The sequence below is a fragment of the Sciurus vulgaris genome (genome assembly GCF_902686455.1).
Source record: "Sciurus vulgaris genome assembly, chromosome: 9".
Classification (NCBI taxonomy): domain Eukaryota; kingdom Metazoa; phylum Chordata; class Mammalia; order Rodentia; family Sciuridae; genus Sciurus; species Sciurus vulgaris.
Genome location: NC_136469.1, coordinates 16,895,267 through 16,911,550, shown reverse-complemented (window position 1 = coordinate 16,911,550; position 16,284 = coordinate 16,895,267).

The window sequence follows — 16,284 nt, the reverse complement described above, 5'->3', positions numbered from 1 at the left end:
CTAGTAGTGGCTGACTGGGCAGGTCTAGCTGGCTGAAAGGATTTGGCTAGAATTTGGTATTTTAGTTTTGGGTTTTTTTTTTTTTTTTTTCTTTCCTTCCATTATACACCACTAGAACCTCTGGCTGTGGGGTAAGTGGCCCCTGTCCAACTGCCTCAATTTAGCCTTTATGTCTGGGTAGCTTTGGGCAAAATAATAAGTCATGAGTAGCTGTTGTCCCTCCACGTTTCAGGGTCCTGATTAGTATATTTGAGCATGGAGTCTGTGAGGCGACTCAGAAAGGTGGATGGGTTCTCAGTTTTGTCCTCTATTACATTCTGAAGTTTATCATAATTAGTGGGTTTAATGGGGGCCTTTCAGAGACCTGCAAGGATGCAGGTTTGACACTCATCCTGCACAGACACCCAGTCCCTATGTTATAGTCCCATTGGGGCTCCCTATCTGATACTGCTTCAGTCCCAATGGGGTGGGTCAGAGTCCACTGGTGAAACTTATATGCATAATTGTACACCTGTTCCCAGACTCTCCTGTGCTCCTCAGGGGTCAAAGTGTTTGATATGATCATAAAAATGTCATGCCAGGTAAGGTCATAAGACTGGGTAAGATACTGAAATTCCTTAATGAAGTTTGCAGAGTTCGGGAGTCGGAGGTGAAGGAGGCTAGTCGCTTCTGGGAAAGATTGGAGAGTGAGAAAGGAACGTGGACTCTGACCACCTATCCACAGTGGCCACTTATCTTAGCGAGGCTAGAATATGTGTAGAGGACTAGGTGGTGGGAATACTAGGTGGGCTGCATGGCGGGGAAGAAGCAGAAGCAGAAAGGGGCAAAGGAGATGGAGGAGCAGTGACCAGAGGGTCCTCTGTCATAGGAGACTAGTATGGGAGGGGTTCATCAGCTGATCATACTCAGAGGAGGAGGAGGAGGGATTAGAAGGAGGAGAACAAGTGTGTGTGGGAGGAGTGAATATTTCATTGCCAAAAGGGATTTGGGTTTGCAGGAAGAGTGAAGATCAGTTTTAGTGCAAAAGAAAGAGAAAGCTTGAATGTGGGAATCTCCTTCCATTTGCCCCTGGATCACAGAAGTTGTGTAAGTCCTGTAGAACACTGGGATCCAGGGTGACATTGAGTTGCCATTTGGATTGATTATCTATAGGGTACTGTGGTCAGATATCATTACACAAGCAAATAAGTTTTGGTGGCTTTAGGTTGGGGGTCAGGTGAAGGGATTTAAGATCGTCTGGTAGACACCCCAGGGCTGAATCTGCCAAAATGGAAGGCCCAGATCCAATGATGGAGACTGGTAAACAGCCAAGTCAGTGTCCAAGGCTTCCTGAGGTCACAGACTAGTTGGTTGGAGACAAGAAGCCAGCACAGTGATGGGAGTCATTGCCCCCATCTGTTTGTGCCAGGAAAAAGGTGAGGGGGTTGAGGATCCAGTGCCAGGAATCTTGAGAGGAAAACTGAAGAGGAGCCTCAACCCAGGGATGAAATCTCCACCATAAAGATTGGGGAGCCACTAGTCAGATAGGGTCAACTGAGGGGGTCACCTGTCACTGTAAAAGCTATGAGTGGCGGATCATCCCCTCCTCAACCACCTTGAGGGCACAAGTGGTCAATGGTCATGTCTCAGGTCAGTAGAGGAGTGTTTAAGTTGACCTTGGGGAAAACTCACCAATCTGAAGGCCAGTGGTGGATGTGGAACTGGGCTTCTGGGTGAATGGAAGGTGAGACCAGCATCTAGGGGTCTGGGTTGTCAGATGAGATTGCATTTACCTAAGTGACAGTAGAAGAGCCCATCTGATTCGCGACATCAATGAAGGCACCCAGAAAACAACGCCAGATGCAGGAACTCAAGAGAGATTTTATTAAATGAACGAGCAGAGTGTCTGCCCTCAAGGATGTGTGTGTGTGTGTGTGTGTGTGTGTGTGTGTGTGAGAGAGAGAGAGAGAGAGAGAGAGAGAGAAAGAGAGGGAGAGAGAGAAAATGTCAGGGTAGCTAAGTAGTGGAAGTTTGCGGGCTAATGATGATCACACCCATGGCTGACAAGGAAGTTTGAGGGCTAATGATTGAACCAATGGTTGAGGAGGAAGTTCACGGGCTAACAATCTAGGTTGTAAAATGGTGTGGGTGGGCAGAATAATGGCGGCAGTAAAATGGCAGGGAGCAGTAAATGGCTGCAGCCTTGTTAACCCATTGTTCCTTCAGGTCCATTCATATATTGCTTGTGGGACTACAAATCAGTGGAACCATTATGGAAAGTGGTACGGAGATTCCTCAGAAAACATGGAATGGATCCATCATTTGACCCAGCTATCCCACTCCTCAGTTTATACCCAAATGACTTAAAATCAGCCTACCACAGTGACACAGCCACAGCAGCTCAATTCACAATAACTAAACTATGAAATCAATCTAGGTCTTCTTCAAAAGATGAATGGATAAAGAAAATGTGGTATATACCCAGAATGGGATATTACTCAGCCGTAAAGAGGAATGAAATGATGACATGTACCAGTAAATGGATGGAGCTAGAGAATATCATGCCAAGAAAAATAAGCCAATCCCAGAAAACCAAAGGCCAAATGTTGTCTCTGAGATGTTGATGCCAATCACATTAAAGTCAGGGGTGAGGGGCGGGTAGGTTAGGGAAGAATAGTTACTTTGAATTAGGCAGAAGGTAGTGAAGGGATGGGAAGATGATTGGGGGTAGAAAGGCTAGTAGAATCAGATATTATTACCCTATGTGCATATATAACTATACAAGCGGTGTAATTCCACATCATGTACAATCAGAAGAATGAGAAGTTATACCCCATTTATATATGAAGTGTCAAAGTGCATTCCATTGTCATGTGTAACTAATTAGAACAATCAAAAAAAATCTGAGGGTTTTCCACAGGGGTTACAGAGATTTATGTTCACATGTGCCATGAATGGGAGTTTTGTCTGCTCCACAACCTCTGTAACACTTGGAATTGTTGTCTTAAAAGCTCAAATCCATGGGTATGGGATGCTACCTCATTGTGGGTTTAATTAACATTTCACTGGTGACTGGTGACTTTGAGCATCTTTTCACATGCTGTTTGACCCCAGTAAACTGTCAATTCAAATCTTTGATCAAGTTTTGCTTGTTTATGTGCTTGCTACTTCATTTATTGAAGACCTTTATATATTCTGGATCCAAGCTATTAGTTTTAGCCTGACTTGCTTGCCTTTTTAGTTACTTAATAAGGTCTTTTGCCAAGTCAAAATTTTGGTTATTATTGAGGACTAGTTAGTGAAATTTTCACACACACATATATATATTATATATATATATAATATATATATGCACACATATATACTCATATATATTTAGTATATTTGGAGTTTTTTATAAGAACTACTTATAAAGATAATTTCCCTCTGGAAAGTCTGTAATTTTTAGTTTCCACACTTAAGTCTAACATCCATTTGGACTTAATTTCTGTGTATGATGGTGTGTGTGAGAGAGAAAAATTCACTTTTTCTTAACAAAAATACAATTTCTACAAAATTCACTTTCTATGCTGAATTGCAGAGGTGTCTTTATCATAAACAAATGTTCAATATGTGAAGATTAATTCTTGGATGCTATTCTATTCCCTAATTATTGTTGTCTACCTTTACACATTTTATTATATATCTCTGTATGAATTTCAATATCTCCTATTTGATTTCCAGAAAAATACCAATTAAGCCAGCCTGGTGAAGCATGCCTGTAATCCCAGTGCATCAGGAGACTGAGGCAGGAGAATCACAAGTTCAATGCCAGCCTAAGAAACTCATTGAGATCCTGTCTTAAAAAAAAAAAAAAAAAAAAAAATTAAAAAAAAGCTTGGGATGTGGCTCAGTGGTTAAGCACCCCTTGGTTCAATCCCTGTATAAAAAAACAAAAACAACAAAAAAACAAATGAACAAACTGGGATTTCAATTATTTTAAGTTTTATTTTAAGTATGTTGATCAATTCAAGATGATTGCTATTTAAAATATTAAAAATATTATTTCTGAATATAGTACTTTTCTCCATATATTTGAATCTCATTTTATTTTTCTCAGAAACATTCTGTGGTTTTCAGAGTGTGGAACTCCAGAACATTTAAACTAATTAATGTAATAATTTATTACAATAATAATAGTGATAATTTTATTTACCAAAAAATTGTTAATATTGCCTCTTGGTTTCCTTTCCTTCTTCTTGTTTAACCCCTTTATTTCGAAGTTGCCTAAATTCCTTAGACTTCAATTGTTCAGGTAACTGTAGAATGTATCTGCTGCTATTTTCTATTTGTTCTTCTTGTATCCCCGAGAGTAAAATTGACATCTTTTTTATGGGAAAGATAAATTAATTAAAATATTCTTCAGAGAACAACAACTCTATCATAAAACACTTGCCAGGACTTCTGGAGATGTGCAGTTGTGATACCGAGTCCTGGTTTCCAGCAAGAGTGAAGCCTTCTGGGTAGAATCTACTAACATAGACTCAAAAGTCATTTATTCATCTTGTCTGGATACTTCCATGGACACTTTTTTGGGAGAAGGGTGATAGTATCAGAAAAAGGTCATCCCTGAGGTGGAGGTATGTTTTGGAAACTAGGCTAGGCCTACTGACCTGGCACCTCATGGGCTAGACAGCAGTCATGCAAACTCCAGGTATGGAAGTCACATTTATCTTTCTGTAATAAGTATACAATGATAGACATTTAAATAAGTTTTCACATTACTCAATATAAGTAATAATTTCCAATAATTTCTTTGAGAGCTAGCAAAGATAGTTCATGCTTATATTTATTGTCTTCAAAAGACTTATCTCATTATTGACTGGGAAGAAAAATGACACTAAATGTCAGAACATCTTTTGCATAATTCAAAACTACTTAATTGTGAACTATTTAAACTAACCCTGTTTCATTTGTTTTGATTTCTATAACTCAGGGAACGTTAACTGAGTTACATATCAAATGAAAGCTTTAATAAATATCTATCTTGAGGAAGTACCTAAGCATACACAGTTCAAGATGGGCATTGATTTTTGTTTCACTGTATCAAGAAATCTTTGCATTGGACATTTAGGAGATCTAAAATTTGAAATTCAGGAGTGTGAAAACAGATTCATCTAAATAATTAAATATCTCATAATTGACCTATTGCTGGAATTGTCCAGTTCTGGGAAAATAGTTGAAGAAAATATGAAATGAGTAGATAAAATACAATGAAAAGGCAAACGACTTACTGAATGAACTGTGGTCTGGGTGTTAGTGGTCCATGTGTATACTCTGATGCTACCCCATGTGTTATTGTCTCAGATTCAAGGAGGGCTGTCAGCAAAATGGTTTCAGCGATTGCACCTTCAGGAACTGTCTCTGCACAGAGAGCAACTTTGCCCAAAGTCTTGATCTGAGGAGGTGGCCCACGTCCAGAAGCAGCATCAAGTCTGGTTTAGCACGAGCAACTCTGAGATGGCATTTCAGCTTTGCAGAGCCTGGACCTAACTTGACTTCGTAGCCAAATCCTTACAAAGTCCTGCCTACAAAAGTCTTCTGAATAATGAATTCTTTCAGACGATGCTTCCCACTGAAACAAAACAAAACAAAACAAAACACAACAACAAAACACTTGATTAAGCCCTGCCTCCCTTTTTCTTCCTGAATTTTGAGGTTTTATTATTTGCTCCATACAATTTTAGGAATAGCATGCATGCATTGTGTATGGTAAATTTTACCTTTAAAAAATAATCATCTTCACCTTTTGGGGAAATTTAATCTTAAAATTTAACTTTTATCTTACAATTTACTATGACTTTTTTAAACTTCGTTACCTTTAAATTTTAACAGTGAGTGCTCTTTTAACCAGGCGACTGGCATCCTTCATGTATTCAACTACAATTTAAATGCTTGGCATTGTTGAATTCATACCTGTATTTGTTTTATTTGTCTTTCCTTTTTTCTCTATTTACTGCGCTATGGCTTATATTTAGTTGTTATTCATATGATGCAGTGATTTGAAAGGCATATGTTGCTCTTGTATTTGGCAGTGGTTAGGATAAAGTTTAAAATAGGCACTTCTGCTTCTCAAAGACTGGTAGACAGGATGTGGATGAACCTCATAACCAAAAAAACATAAGCAGTGTATTTCTTGTGCATTTTAATTTACACTTGAACCTGAGAAACTCATTATAGGGAATGAGTTTTTCAACAGTTCTTCCTTAGTAACATGAGGCAATGAGCAATTTAGACACAAAAACATTGTACATTTTTGGATACAAATATAGTAATTTTAGAATTGTTTTGTTTACAATTTTTATATGACTAACATTAAACTAACTCAAATGTAGTTTGATGTTGAAAGGAATTGAGCTCTGTTTGTGAGCGTCTGTGCAGAATCCCTCTTGTAAACCAAAATAATTTCACTGAAATCAACCATAGTTTTCTTAACAACACATTGAGAAAACACTGTGTATGTTTTCCCAGCAAACAAGCCATTCAGAACCCACAAATTTGATGTCTTTGCTAACCTTTTCATCAAAAGCTGTTTCAAAGAAGATGTGAGAAGATTAGTAAATGATTAGTTTAAACTTTCTATTTTAGTGTAATGAAATAGTTCAACATTTCTAGATTGCGTTTTTTTTTAATTGACTAGTATTATTTTCTTACTCAGCCCAGCTGTTTTTGACAGACGGAATAGTGTAATTTGGGAAGAGGCAAGGGAAGTTTAAGATCTAACTACAGAGATGGAAAATTACCTCTAGTGCTCAATACCAAGGGGACTCTACAAGAGAAGAGTAAAATGAATGGCATAATTCACAGCAATTGCATCAAACAGCTGGACATGGGGGAGCACTTCAATTTTTGCTGTGGCTAGTTAGGTAGTACGTTTACCCTAATTTTTAAATTTAAAAACTTGCATTTATTCAATATATTATAGAATTAAAATTTATTTTTATATTTATCAGCTGAATGTGTTGACCTTTTCTATAATTTCATTTATGATTTTAGTTCTTATCCCTTTTTCTGAACATTATAATCTTTGCATATGTTGTAGTCTAAGCTGTTGATTTCATAAAAGATTAAATATAAATATAAATGATGAAAAACTATTATTGGTTTTTTTATTTGTCTTTTATGTTTTTGAAGGTAGTTAGTTATATAGTTCTTTACATTGGTTTAATTTTTTGATGTAGAAGTCAGGTATATAAATGTAGCACTTTCGCAAAGTTCCAAATTAGCTATCAATCAAAGCTTTTCTACCATACACTTTATGTGTGTGTAACACAGCACCATAATTCTACAAAGTAGTAAAATAATCAATGTGGGTAGTGTACAACAAAATGAAATTATTATCAAATTTAGATAAAATTGAAGATAGAAAGTTTTAAACAATTAAAATTATAAAATGCTGATTGGCATATGCAGTTGCCCCTATTTATCAGTGAACATTTTGCAATGTTCTTTGGAGTGAAGGCTTGGTGGGAAGAAGTCATATTCAGCAGTAAGACTGAAATTTATTGGATGAAAGACACATGGATTTGTGGACAGAAGACAGGTTTGCAGAGCAGCAGCAGAAACAGCAGATGTACAGAGTCTCCTTGCCCTCCGGACTTTCCAAAGGGTGCTAGTGAATAGTAAGACTCCATACAGACTTAAGCTTGATCCTTAAGAAGTCAATGTCCTATACTTACCATTATAGTTCTAGAAAGAATGCATAGTACTAACAACTGTGTTTCCAAGTAAGTAAAGTTTATAAACTTCAGGTTCTCTTGATTCTTGATCCAAACCCAATTTTATCAGAATGGCTCCTCAAAATAATTGAAAGGGAAATTCATTGCCAAGATGTTCAGAGCAATGTCACCCCCCTCTGGTTTGCAACTGTCCCAGAAACTCAACCTTTTATCTCACTCTTCAATTCTAACTTTAACTCTTCATTTATTTGCATGGATAGGTTAAGGTCATAGTTTTTAAAATTCAGCCAGAATCAGGATCACCTGGAGCGCTGGTTAAAAGCGGAGTGCAGACCCCTCTTGCACAGTTCCTCACTCTGTTCCTCTGGGTAGGTCCTAAGAAGTTGCATGTCTAAGTTCCAAGGTGATCTTGCCGCTGTGCAGGGACCACACTTTAAGAACATGAATGGAAGGAACAGGTCTCCTTTTACACTGTGTGACACCCAGTGCTTCAGTTTATGATTTTTTGATCAGAGTGAAAGTGGCGCTCACTCAGTGAAAAACACACTTCAGATGCTGATCTTTTCTCAGCAAGAGCGGTAAGACACTGTTTGGTGCTTTATCATCCCACCGTGCCTACAAAATGCCTTTCTGTGTGTACACAAACACTGAACACTGTTATAAAGTAGTGTGTGTCTTAGAAGATTTTGCTCAACTGTAGACTAATATTTTTTCTCAACACATTTAAGGTAGGCTAGGCTGGGCTATGATGCTCAGTAGTTGAGCGTACTCAACGCATTTTCAATTTTTGGTATTTTCAACTTATGTTGAATTTATCCAGATGGAACCCCATTGTAAGTCAGGGAGCATCTGTATGCAAACTCTGTTGATACAAATGCAGAAGAATGTATTTATAACTCTAAGAAGAAAAACAGTATACAAATGCTTAATCCTATTTTTTTTTTTGCAAATGCAATTCACAGGTATATTCATGTTAGCGTGTTTATATGAATCACTTTTTTAAAAAACTGAACAATAGGTTTATTTAAAGTAAAGTGAAAATAGATCACACAGTTGTCCCTCAGCATCTGAAGGGAATTAGTCACAGGACACTTCAGAACACCAAAATCTATGGATGCTCAACTGTCTTCTACAAAGTGGCATGGTCTGTTCATGTGACCTATGTAATCCTCTTGTACACTCTAAACAATCTCCAGATTATCTATAGTAAATTGCAAATGCTGTATAAAAAATCGTGACATCGTATTGTTTAGGGATTGATGAAAAGAGAAAGACATTGTGTGTGTTCAGTATAGGTACAGTTTTTCAATTGCTTTTGATCTACAAGTGGTTCAATCTGCAGAAGCACAACCCAGAGACATGGAGGGCCGAATGGACATATTTTTATCTTTATCACATGTTTCATACAGTACTCTTCCTTGTCATAGTGCTGTAACATAGATTTTTCTTTTTAAGGCTGTATCTTTAAAAATAGAATTTGGAAGAGTTTGCTCAGTGTGTCATTCGTCTCCTACAATTCTACACGTTCATCCCTTCCTTCATTCAGGAATGAACCCATGTTTCAGTCAAGAAAATACTTAAAGAACATTTTTCAGAACTTGCATAATAACCTGAAATATTAAAGTTTCCAAAGGAAACCTGAGATAGAGAATGGATAGAATTATGATTATATAAAACACTCTTCTGTATTTGATGGATAATCTAAATGATAGCTAGGAAAAATGCTGATTTTTAGGGACTTCATTGCATATTTTGTATCCAAAATTCTTTATCACCATAATTGCTTTAAATATATACATGAATTTCAATATATCTAAATCAATGTATGTAATTTTCAGAATTGCTCCTTTTGTGGTGAAAAAAATAACAATTCTAATGCAACAGCTATTTTTAAAGTACATTCATATTATTCTTCAGCTATCACCACCACCTGTTACCAGAACTGTTTTTATCTTGTAAAACTGAAACTTTATACCCACTAAACTATAAACCCCCAGTTTTCTTTTCTCCCACCCTTTGGTAGCCAGAATTCTACCTTCTTGTTCTATGAGTTTGAATACTATAAGTATCTCATATAAATGAAATTCACTCACTTAATGTAATATCCTCAAGATTCATCTATGTTGTAGGATATCTCAAAAATACCTTACTTTCTAAATGTGAAAAATTATCATATACACATATACATGTGGATGTATAAATGTATATCTCTTTGAGATGCCACTTTAAATTCTTGGGGTATTGTGCTAATCACCTTTATGTTGCTATGGCAAAAATACCTGACAAGAACAAGTTAGAGGAGAAAGTCTATTTTTTGGCTTATGGTTTCAGAGGTTCAATCCATGATTGGCCAACTCCATTGCTCTGGGTCCAAGATGAGGCAGAACATCATGGTGGAAGGGCATGGCAGAGGAAAGCTGCTCAGCCCATGGAAGCTAGGAAGGAGGGGAGGAGGAGGAGGAAGAGGAGGAAGGAAGAAGAAGAAAGAAGAAGGAAGAAGAAAAAGGAGGAGGAGGAGGAGGAAGAGGAGGAAGGAAGAAGAAGAAAGAAGAAGGAAGAAGAAAAAGGAGGAGGAGGAGGAGGAGGAGAAGGAGAAGAAGAAAAGAGAAGAGAGAGAGAGAGAAAGAGAGAGAGAGGGAGGAAGCCAGGAACATGTATGTAGTCCAAGGGCAGTGTGCTGCACTCTGCTAGTTATCTGCTTCCTCCAACCACTATCCTCCAGCTTAAGGTTACCACTCAGCAATCCATTCAAATTATTAATCCATCAAATGGATCAGTCCACTGATTACGTTACTACTCTCATAATCTAATCTTTTCAACTCTGAACATTCCTCCAGTATTTAACACATGAGTTTATTCAGGGACACCTGATATTCAAACTGTAACCTAGACATGAGTTGCTAGATTAGATTGTATGTTCTTTTTTGGTTGCTGTTTTGTTTTTAGTTTTTGAAAAACCACATACCATTTCCCACTGTGCTATACAATTTTACATTTCTACCAAAAATGCTCAAGAGTTCTAATTTCTTCATATTCTCACCAACACTTGTAATTTTCTTATTTTTCAATAGTAGTCATTCTCATGGGTGTGAAGTGTTAGCTCATTATACTTTTGGTTTGTATATCCTTAGTGATTAATACTGCATCTTTTCAGGAACTTATCAACTATTTATCTTCTTTGGAGAAATATGTAACAGTGTCCATTTCTTAATCAGTTTTTTTTTTTTTTTGGTTTTTAGGAATTGTCTAGATACTATGGATACACCTTCATCACATAAATGAATTGCACATATTTTATGCCCTCTGTGTGCATTTTCCTCTGTTGGTACCATTCATTGATGTACAAAACATTTTTCATCAAATCCAATTTGTCTCTATTTCTGTTTTTGTTATTGTTGCCTTTGTTTTTGAGGTCATATAAAAGTGATCATTAACTAACCAAGTATTATGATTCTTTTCCCCTATGTTTTCTTCTATGGTTTCTTGAGTTTCAGAATTTACATTTGAGTCAGCGATCCATTTTAGTTAACTTGTTTATGAGGGAAGTTTGACTCAATTATTTGCATATGGGCACCTAATTTATTACCGCCGTTTGTTTAAAACATGATCCTTTTCCCCTTTAATGATTTTGGCATGATTGTCATATTATTTGACCATGTATGTAGGACACTTTCCTGTCATTTAAGTCTTTAATTTTTTTCAGCAATGTTTTATAGTTTTGAATGTACATGTCTTTCACCTCCTTGATTAAGCTAATTCCCAGTGACTATTCTTTCTGATGATATTATAAATGGAATTTTTTTTTTAATTTTATTTTTGGGCTATCTAATATTAACATATATAAGTTCAACTCATTTTTGTATACTGACTTTGTATCCGGTTGCTATGCTAAATTGATTGAGTTTGTCAGTTTTTTTTTTTTTTTTTTTTTCCCTGTGTGGTTGGTTGTGTGTATGTGTGGAGTTTTGAGATTTTTCTACATGCAAGATGATATCATCTACAGAGAAAATAATAATTCTCCTTTCCAAATGTTGAGGCCTTTTATTCAATGTTCTTGCCCAATTGCTCTAGCTAGAAATTCTGGTACACTCTTCTATAAAAGTATTAAAAATGAACATCATTGCCTTTTTCCTGATCATAGAAGAGAAACTTTCAGATATTCCTTATTGAATATCACATTTGCTGTTTTCATTACATTGGATGAGTTTTCTTCTATTCCTAGTTTGTTGGGGTTGTTTTATGATGAAAAGATGTTGAATTTTTCAAGTGATTTTTTTTCCCTTTCAATCGAAGTGACCATATGTTTATTTTTTTCCTAGCATTCTAGAAATTTGATGTATTACATTGATCTTTTTTTCAATATAGAACCATCTTCTTACTACAGTAGTAATGGTCAATACCATTTGTAGAGTTTTTTAATATGCTTCTAAATTTAGCTTGCTTTATTTTATTGATGGTTTTACATCCATGTTTATAAGGGTTATTGGTTTAGAGCTTGGGGGATTTTTTTGTAGTGTCTTTGGTGCTATATCCTACTAATACGGACTGCAAGAAATAATTTAGGAAATATTCCCTCCTCTCCAAATTAAAAAAAATATTTAAATATTGGCATTTATTCTTCAGATGTTTGGTAAAACTAGTGAAATCAAAAGAGTAAATTTTTAATTTTTTAAAGTTTTTTATTTTTTAATTTTGTTCTTTTTAGTTATATATGACAGAATGTTTTGATATATTTATAAAAGAATGGAATATATCTTATTTTAATTATGATCCCAGTCTTGTGGATGTGCTTGATGTTGAGATTTATTTTTCTTTTTCAGTATACTTTTAACACAGGCTCAATCTCCTCATTTATTAAGACCCTACTCAGATTTTCTTTTCTTTGTTATTTAGTTTTAAGAGGTTTGTGTTTCCTGGAATTCATCCAATTCATATAGATTAACCAATTTTTTGGCATACAATCATTTATACTGCTCTTATAAACCTTTATTCTTTTGTTGAAATAATACTAATGTCCTTCATTTCACTTATGATTTTACTAATAAAATTTTTTCTAATTTATTTTAGTTAAAAGTTTGTAATCTTGTTGATCTTTTCACACAACTTTGTTTCATTATTTTTCTATTGTATTCTACTCTGTATTTTTTAAATTCAGGTTCTAATCTTCATCATTTCCTTCTTTTAGTCTATTATTTAGTTTGCTCTTTTTCTGGTCCCTAGTTGTAAAGCAAGTTGATATGAAACATTTCTTCTTAAATGTGTTTATAGTTATCAATTATTACTGCTGCTTCTGTACTAAGTAAGTTTTGGTGTGGAATTTTTATTTTATTTGTCTCAAAGCATTTTCCAAATTTCCCTGTGATATTTCCTTGGATCAATTGGTTGTTTAAGAGTGTGCTGTTTGATTTTTGCATGTTTGTGAATTTTCTGTTTTTCTTCTCTTATTGCCTTTTTTCATCCAATTGTTATATGAGCAAATGAATTGTATGATATCTACATTTTTAATTTATTGAGACTGAATTTATAACCCATCATATGGCCTATCTTGAAAAATATCTCAATTATATGTCTGGAATTTAATAGAGTGTTCATTATATGTCTTTTGGGTCTTGTTGGATTACTGCATTGTTGAAGTCCTTTATTTTCCTACTTATTTTCTGTTTGTTTTTCCAAGCTCTTATTGAAATTTGTAGTTTTTCAATTTCTTATTGAAATTGAAGTTTTCCACTATTGTAAAACTTTCTCTTTCCCTTCAATTCTGTCTTGATATTTTTATTAACTGTGTACACGATATAACAGTTGTATCTTCTTGTTGTATTGAATTTTTTAAAGAATATGTAATGTCCTTCTTTGTCACATACAAGCTGATTTAACGTCTGCTGTGCCTGAGATTAACATGGCTACTCTTGTTCTGTTTTGGTTACTATTTGCATGGAAGACCCCCTTTCTATTTTCTCTTAAGTCTATTTGTGTTTAGATCTAAATTATCCTACAAAGAGCAAATGAATGGATCATGTATTTTACCCATTTTGAAAATCTATAGCTTTTGATTGGAGAGTTTAATCCATTTATATTTAAAATAATTACTGATAAGAAGGAATTTCTGTATATTATTTTACTGTTTCTTTTCCATCTTTTAAAGTTAGACATGTTAATGTTCTTTGTCCTTTATTTCCTGCATGAATATCTTTTCTTGTTGTTGAGTTTATTTTTTATAGTGAAACATTTAAATTAATTTCCTCTTTTATTTTGTGTATTTAGCTATTTCCTTGCGGTTCAAATGGGGAACACTTTTAAGGACATAAAGGTAGACACTCTAATTTGAAATTTTAAAAACTTGTATGCAATAACTTACAAAATCCTAATCCATCCCTTTTAGTGGCAGTGGCAAAATTATGTCTTTATACACTACATATCCCAGAAACCTGAACTAGTCATTTTAATGCATTCCTCCTATAAATTATATTGAAAACAAAAGTGAAATTACAGATTACTTTTATAATAATTTTCATAATTGCTCATATATTTACCTTTGCTGAGATATTTATTTAATTGTGTGTGTTAAAGCTACTGTCTAGTGTTCTTTCATTTTGACCCCAGGACTACCTTAGTACTTCTTACAAGGCAGATCTGCTGGTAATAACTTCTCTTGGTTTTTGTTAACTAGGGACCATCTTAATTTCTTCCTCACTTTTGAAAAACAGTTTGCCAGATATAAGATGCCTAGAATCCTTCTCCCAATCACTATCCCCATCCCATAGACATTATGCTTTCCTATGTATAATATCAAAATATTACCTGAATCTGACAATCTCTATCTTAACCTGCCTTCCCCTGCTACCACTTCTGAGTTCAAAGCTTCTCCTCTTCTCTTACACAGTAAAGTAATAGCTTCTCACTGGTCTTACTACCAATGTTTCTTTCCTTTAGTGAATTTTTCACAAACTTGTGTGTTCAAGGATGAATCAGGTTATGCCTCTTTCCTGATAAAATGCTCTGGTAGCTTCACTACACATTTGTAACAACCTCCAGGCACCTTATATGACTCTCTCGGTGACATCAACTTTTACAAACCTACATCCTAATCTAAATTCTGTTGCATGCATAGTTTTCATTTTGCTTTCTTGAATGTGCCTAATATATTCTTATTTCAGGTCTTTGAGACTTAACATTTCTCCTGTAGTAATTACATTTCTCTGAATTTTCATTTGCCTTGTACAAAGTCCAGCAGGTTCCCAAGATCTCCTTGAAGTTTAATAGTGTACAGAAGAAATCAGAGAACAAGAACTATCTACTTATGGGTACACTGTATTTCAGATAAAGAATATTGATTTAGACTACAATGAAAAAAGCACAGTAGAGTTCAGGGAAATCAGAGATGGTGTTGCCCCTTGTCCTTTTGCAGAAAAATTATGCGGACAGTACTTATTTCTCCCAGAAACAATATATGATAATCTATATGAAATACTGTCAGCAAAAGAATGTTTGTCTAAGCCTGATGTCCAAATATTTTATTTTGGATTGGTCACATGGATAAGGTGGAGCACTTACATGGCTGACCTTAATCTTCAGCCTATTTAAAGATTGAGCTGACACCACATGATCCATGGCCTTCATCATGAATCACATTGTTAGTGTAGACTCTCTAGCATGGTCCCCATCCCCAGATAAATGATGAATTTCCAAGTTGGTACATTCCAGGAACTGGGAGAAAAAAGCCAGAATTGCCCATGGAAGCACTGATACCTTACTCCATAGCTTGCTTCCTCATTTATCCAACATTTATTGGAAAGGCTTTGCTGAGCACATAATCTAAAATAGCACTAGCTTCATCACCCACTCCTCGTTCTGCCTTATCTCTTTTCTCCATTGTTCTTGTCTAAGAGTGACATGTGCATCTATTTATTTCATAGTTTCTGTACACATATAGAACAAGAATTCCATGAGGAGAGTTTTTTTTTTCCTCTCATTCACTATTATATCTCTATGTGTTAGTTCCTGAAAATAAATTTCGATGACTGAATCCAAAAAACACAGACTTACTCAATTCACTGTGCATATGCTTATCTATCTATCCATCTGTCTACTATGTATCTATTTGTATTGATATCAGCAGTAATCTCTTGAACAAACACTAACATTGGGATTATATTTTGGGAGGAGAGGAGAGAAACAAAAATCATAACTTTCTTCTACTCTAGAGTAATTATTATCACATAGTAACTAAAATATTACTCAGACTATTTTCTACTCTGTATGGAAGATTATCAGAATTTGTAAATATCACATAATCAGAGATTTGAATAAGAATTTGGGATTTTTTTTACAAAGAAATTGTCAAATTAAACATTTGATAATAAGAAAATTTCATGTTTTATTGAACTTACAGAAGTTACAAACAGATCAGGTTTTTAGATCTTTCAAATAATGCAGAATTAAAATAGTATTTATTTCCTCACTAAATACTAACCGATATCATTTTATCTTTAGAAAAATGCAAACTAAATTATTAGACTCATCTGTAATGTCATTTCATTAAAAAATATTTCCCCACTATAGTGGAAAAGATTGAGAAAGAACAATCTTT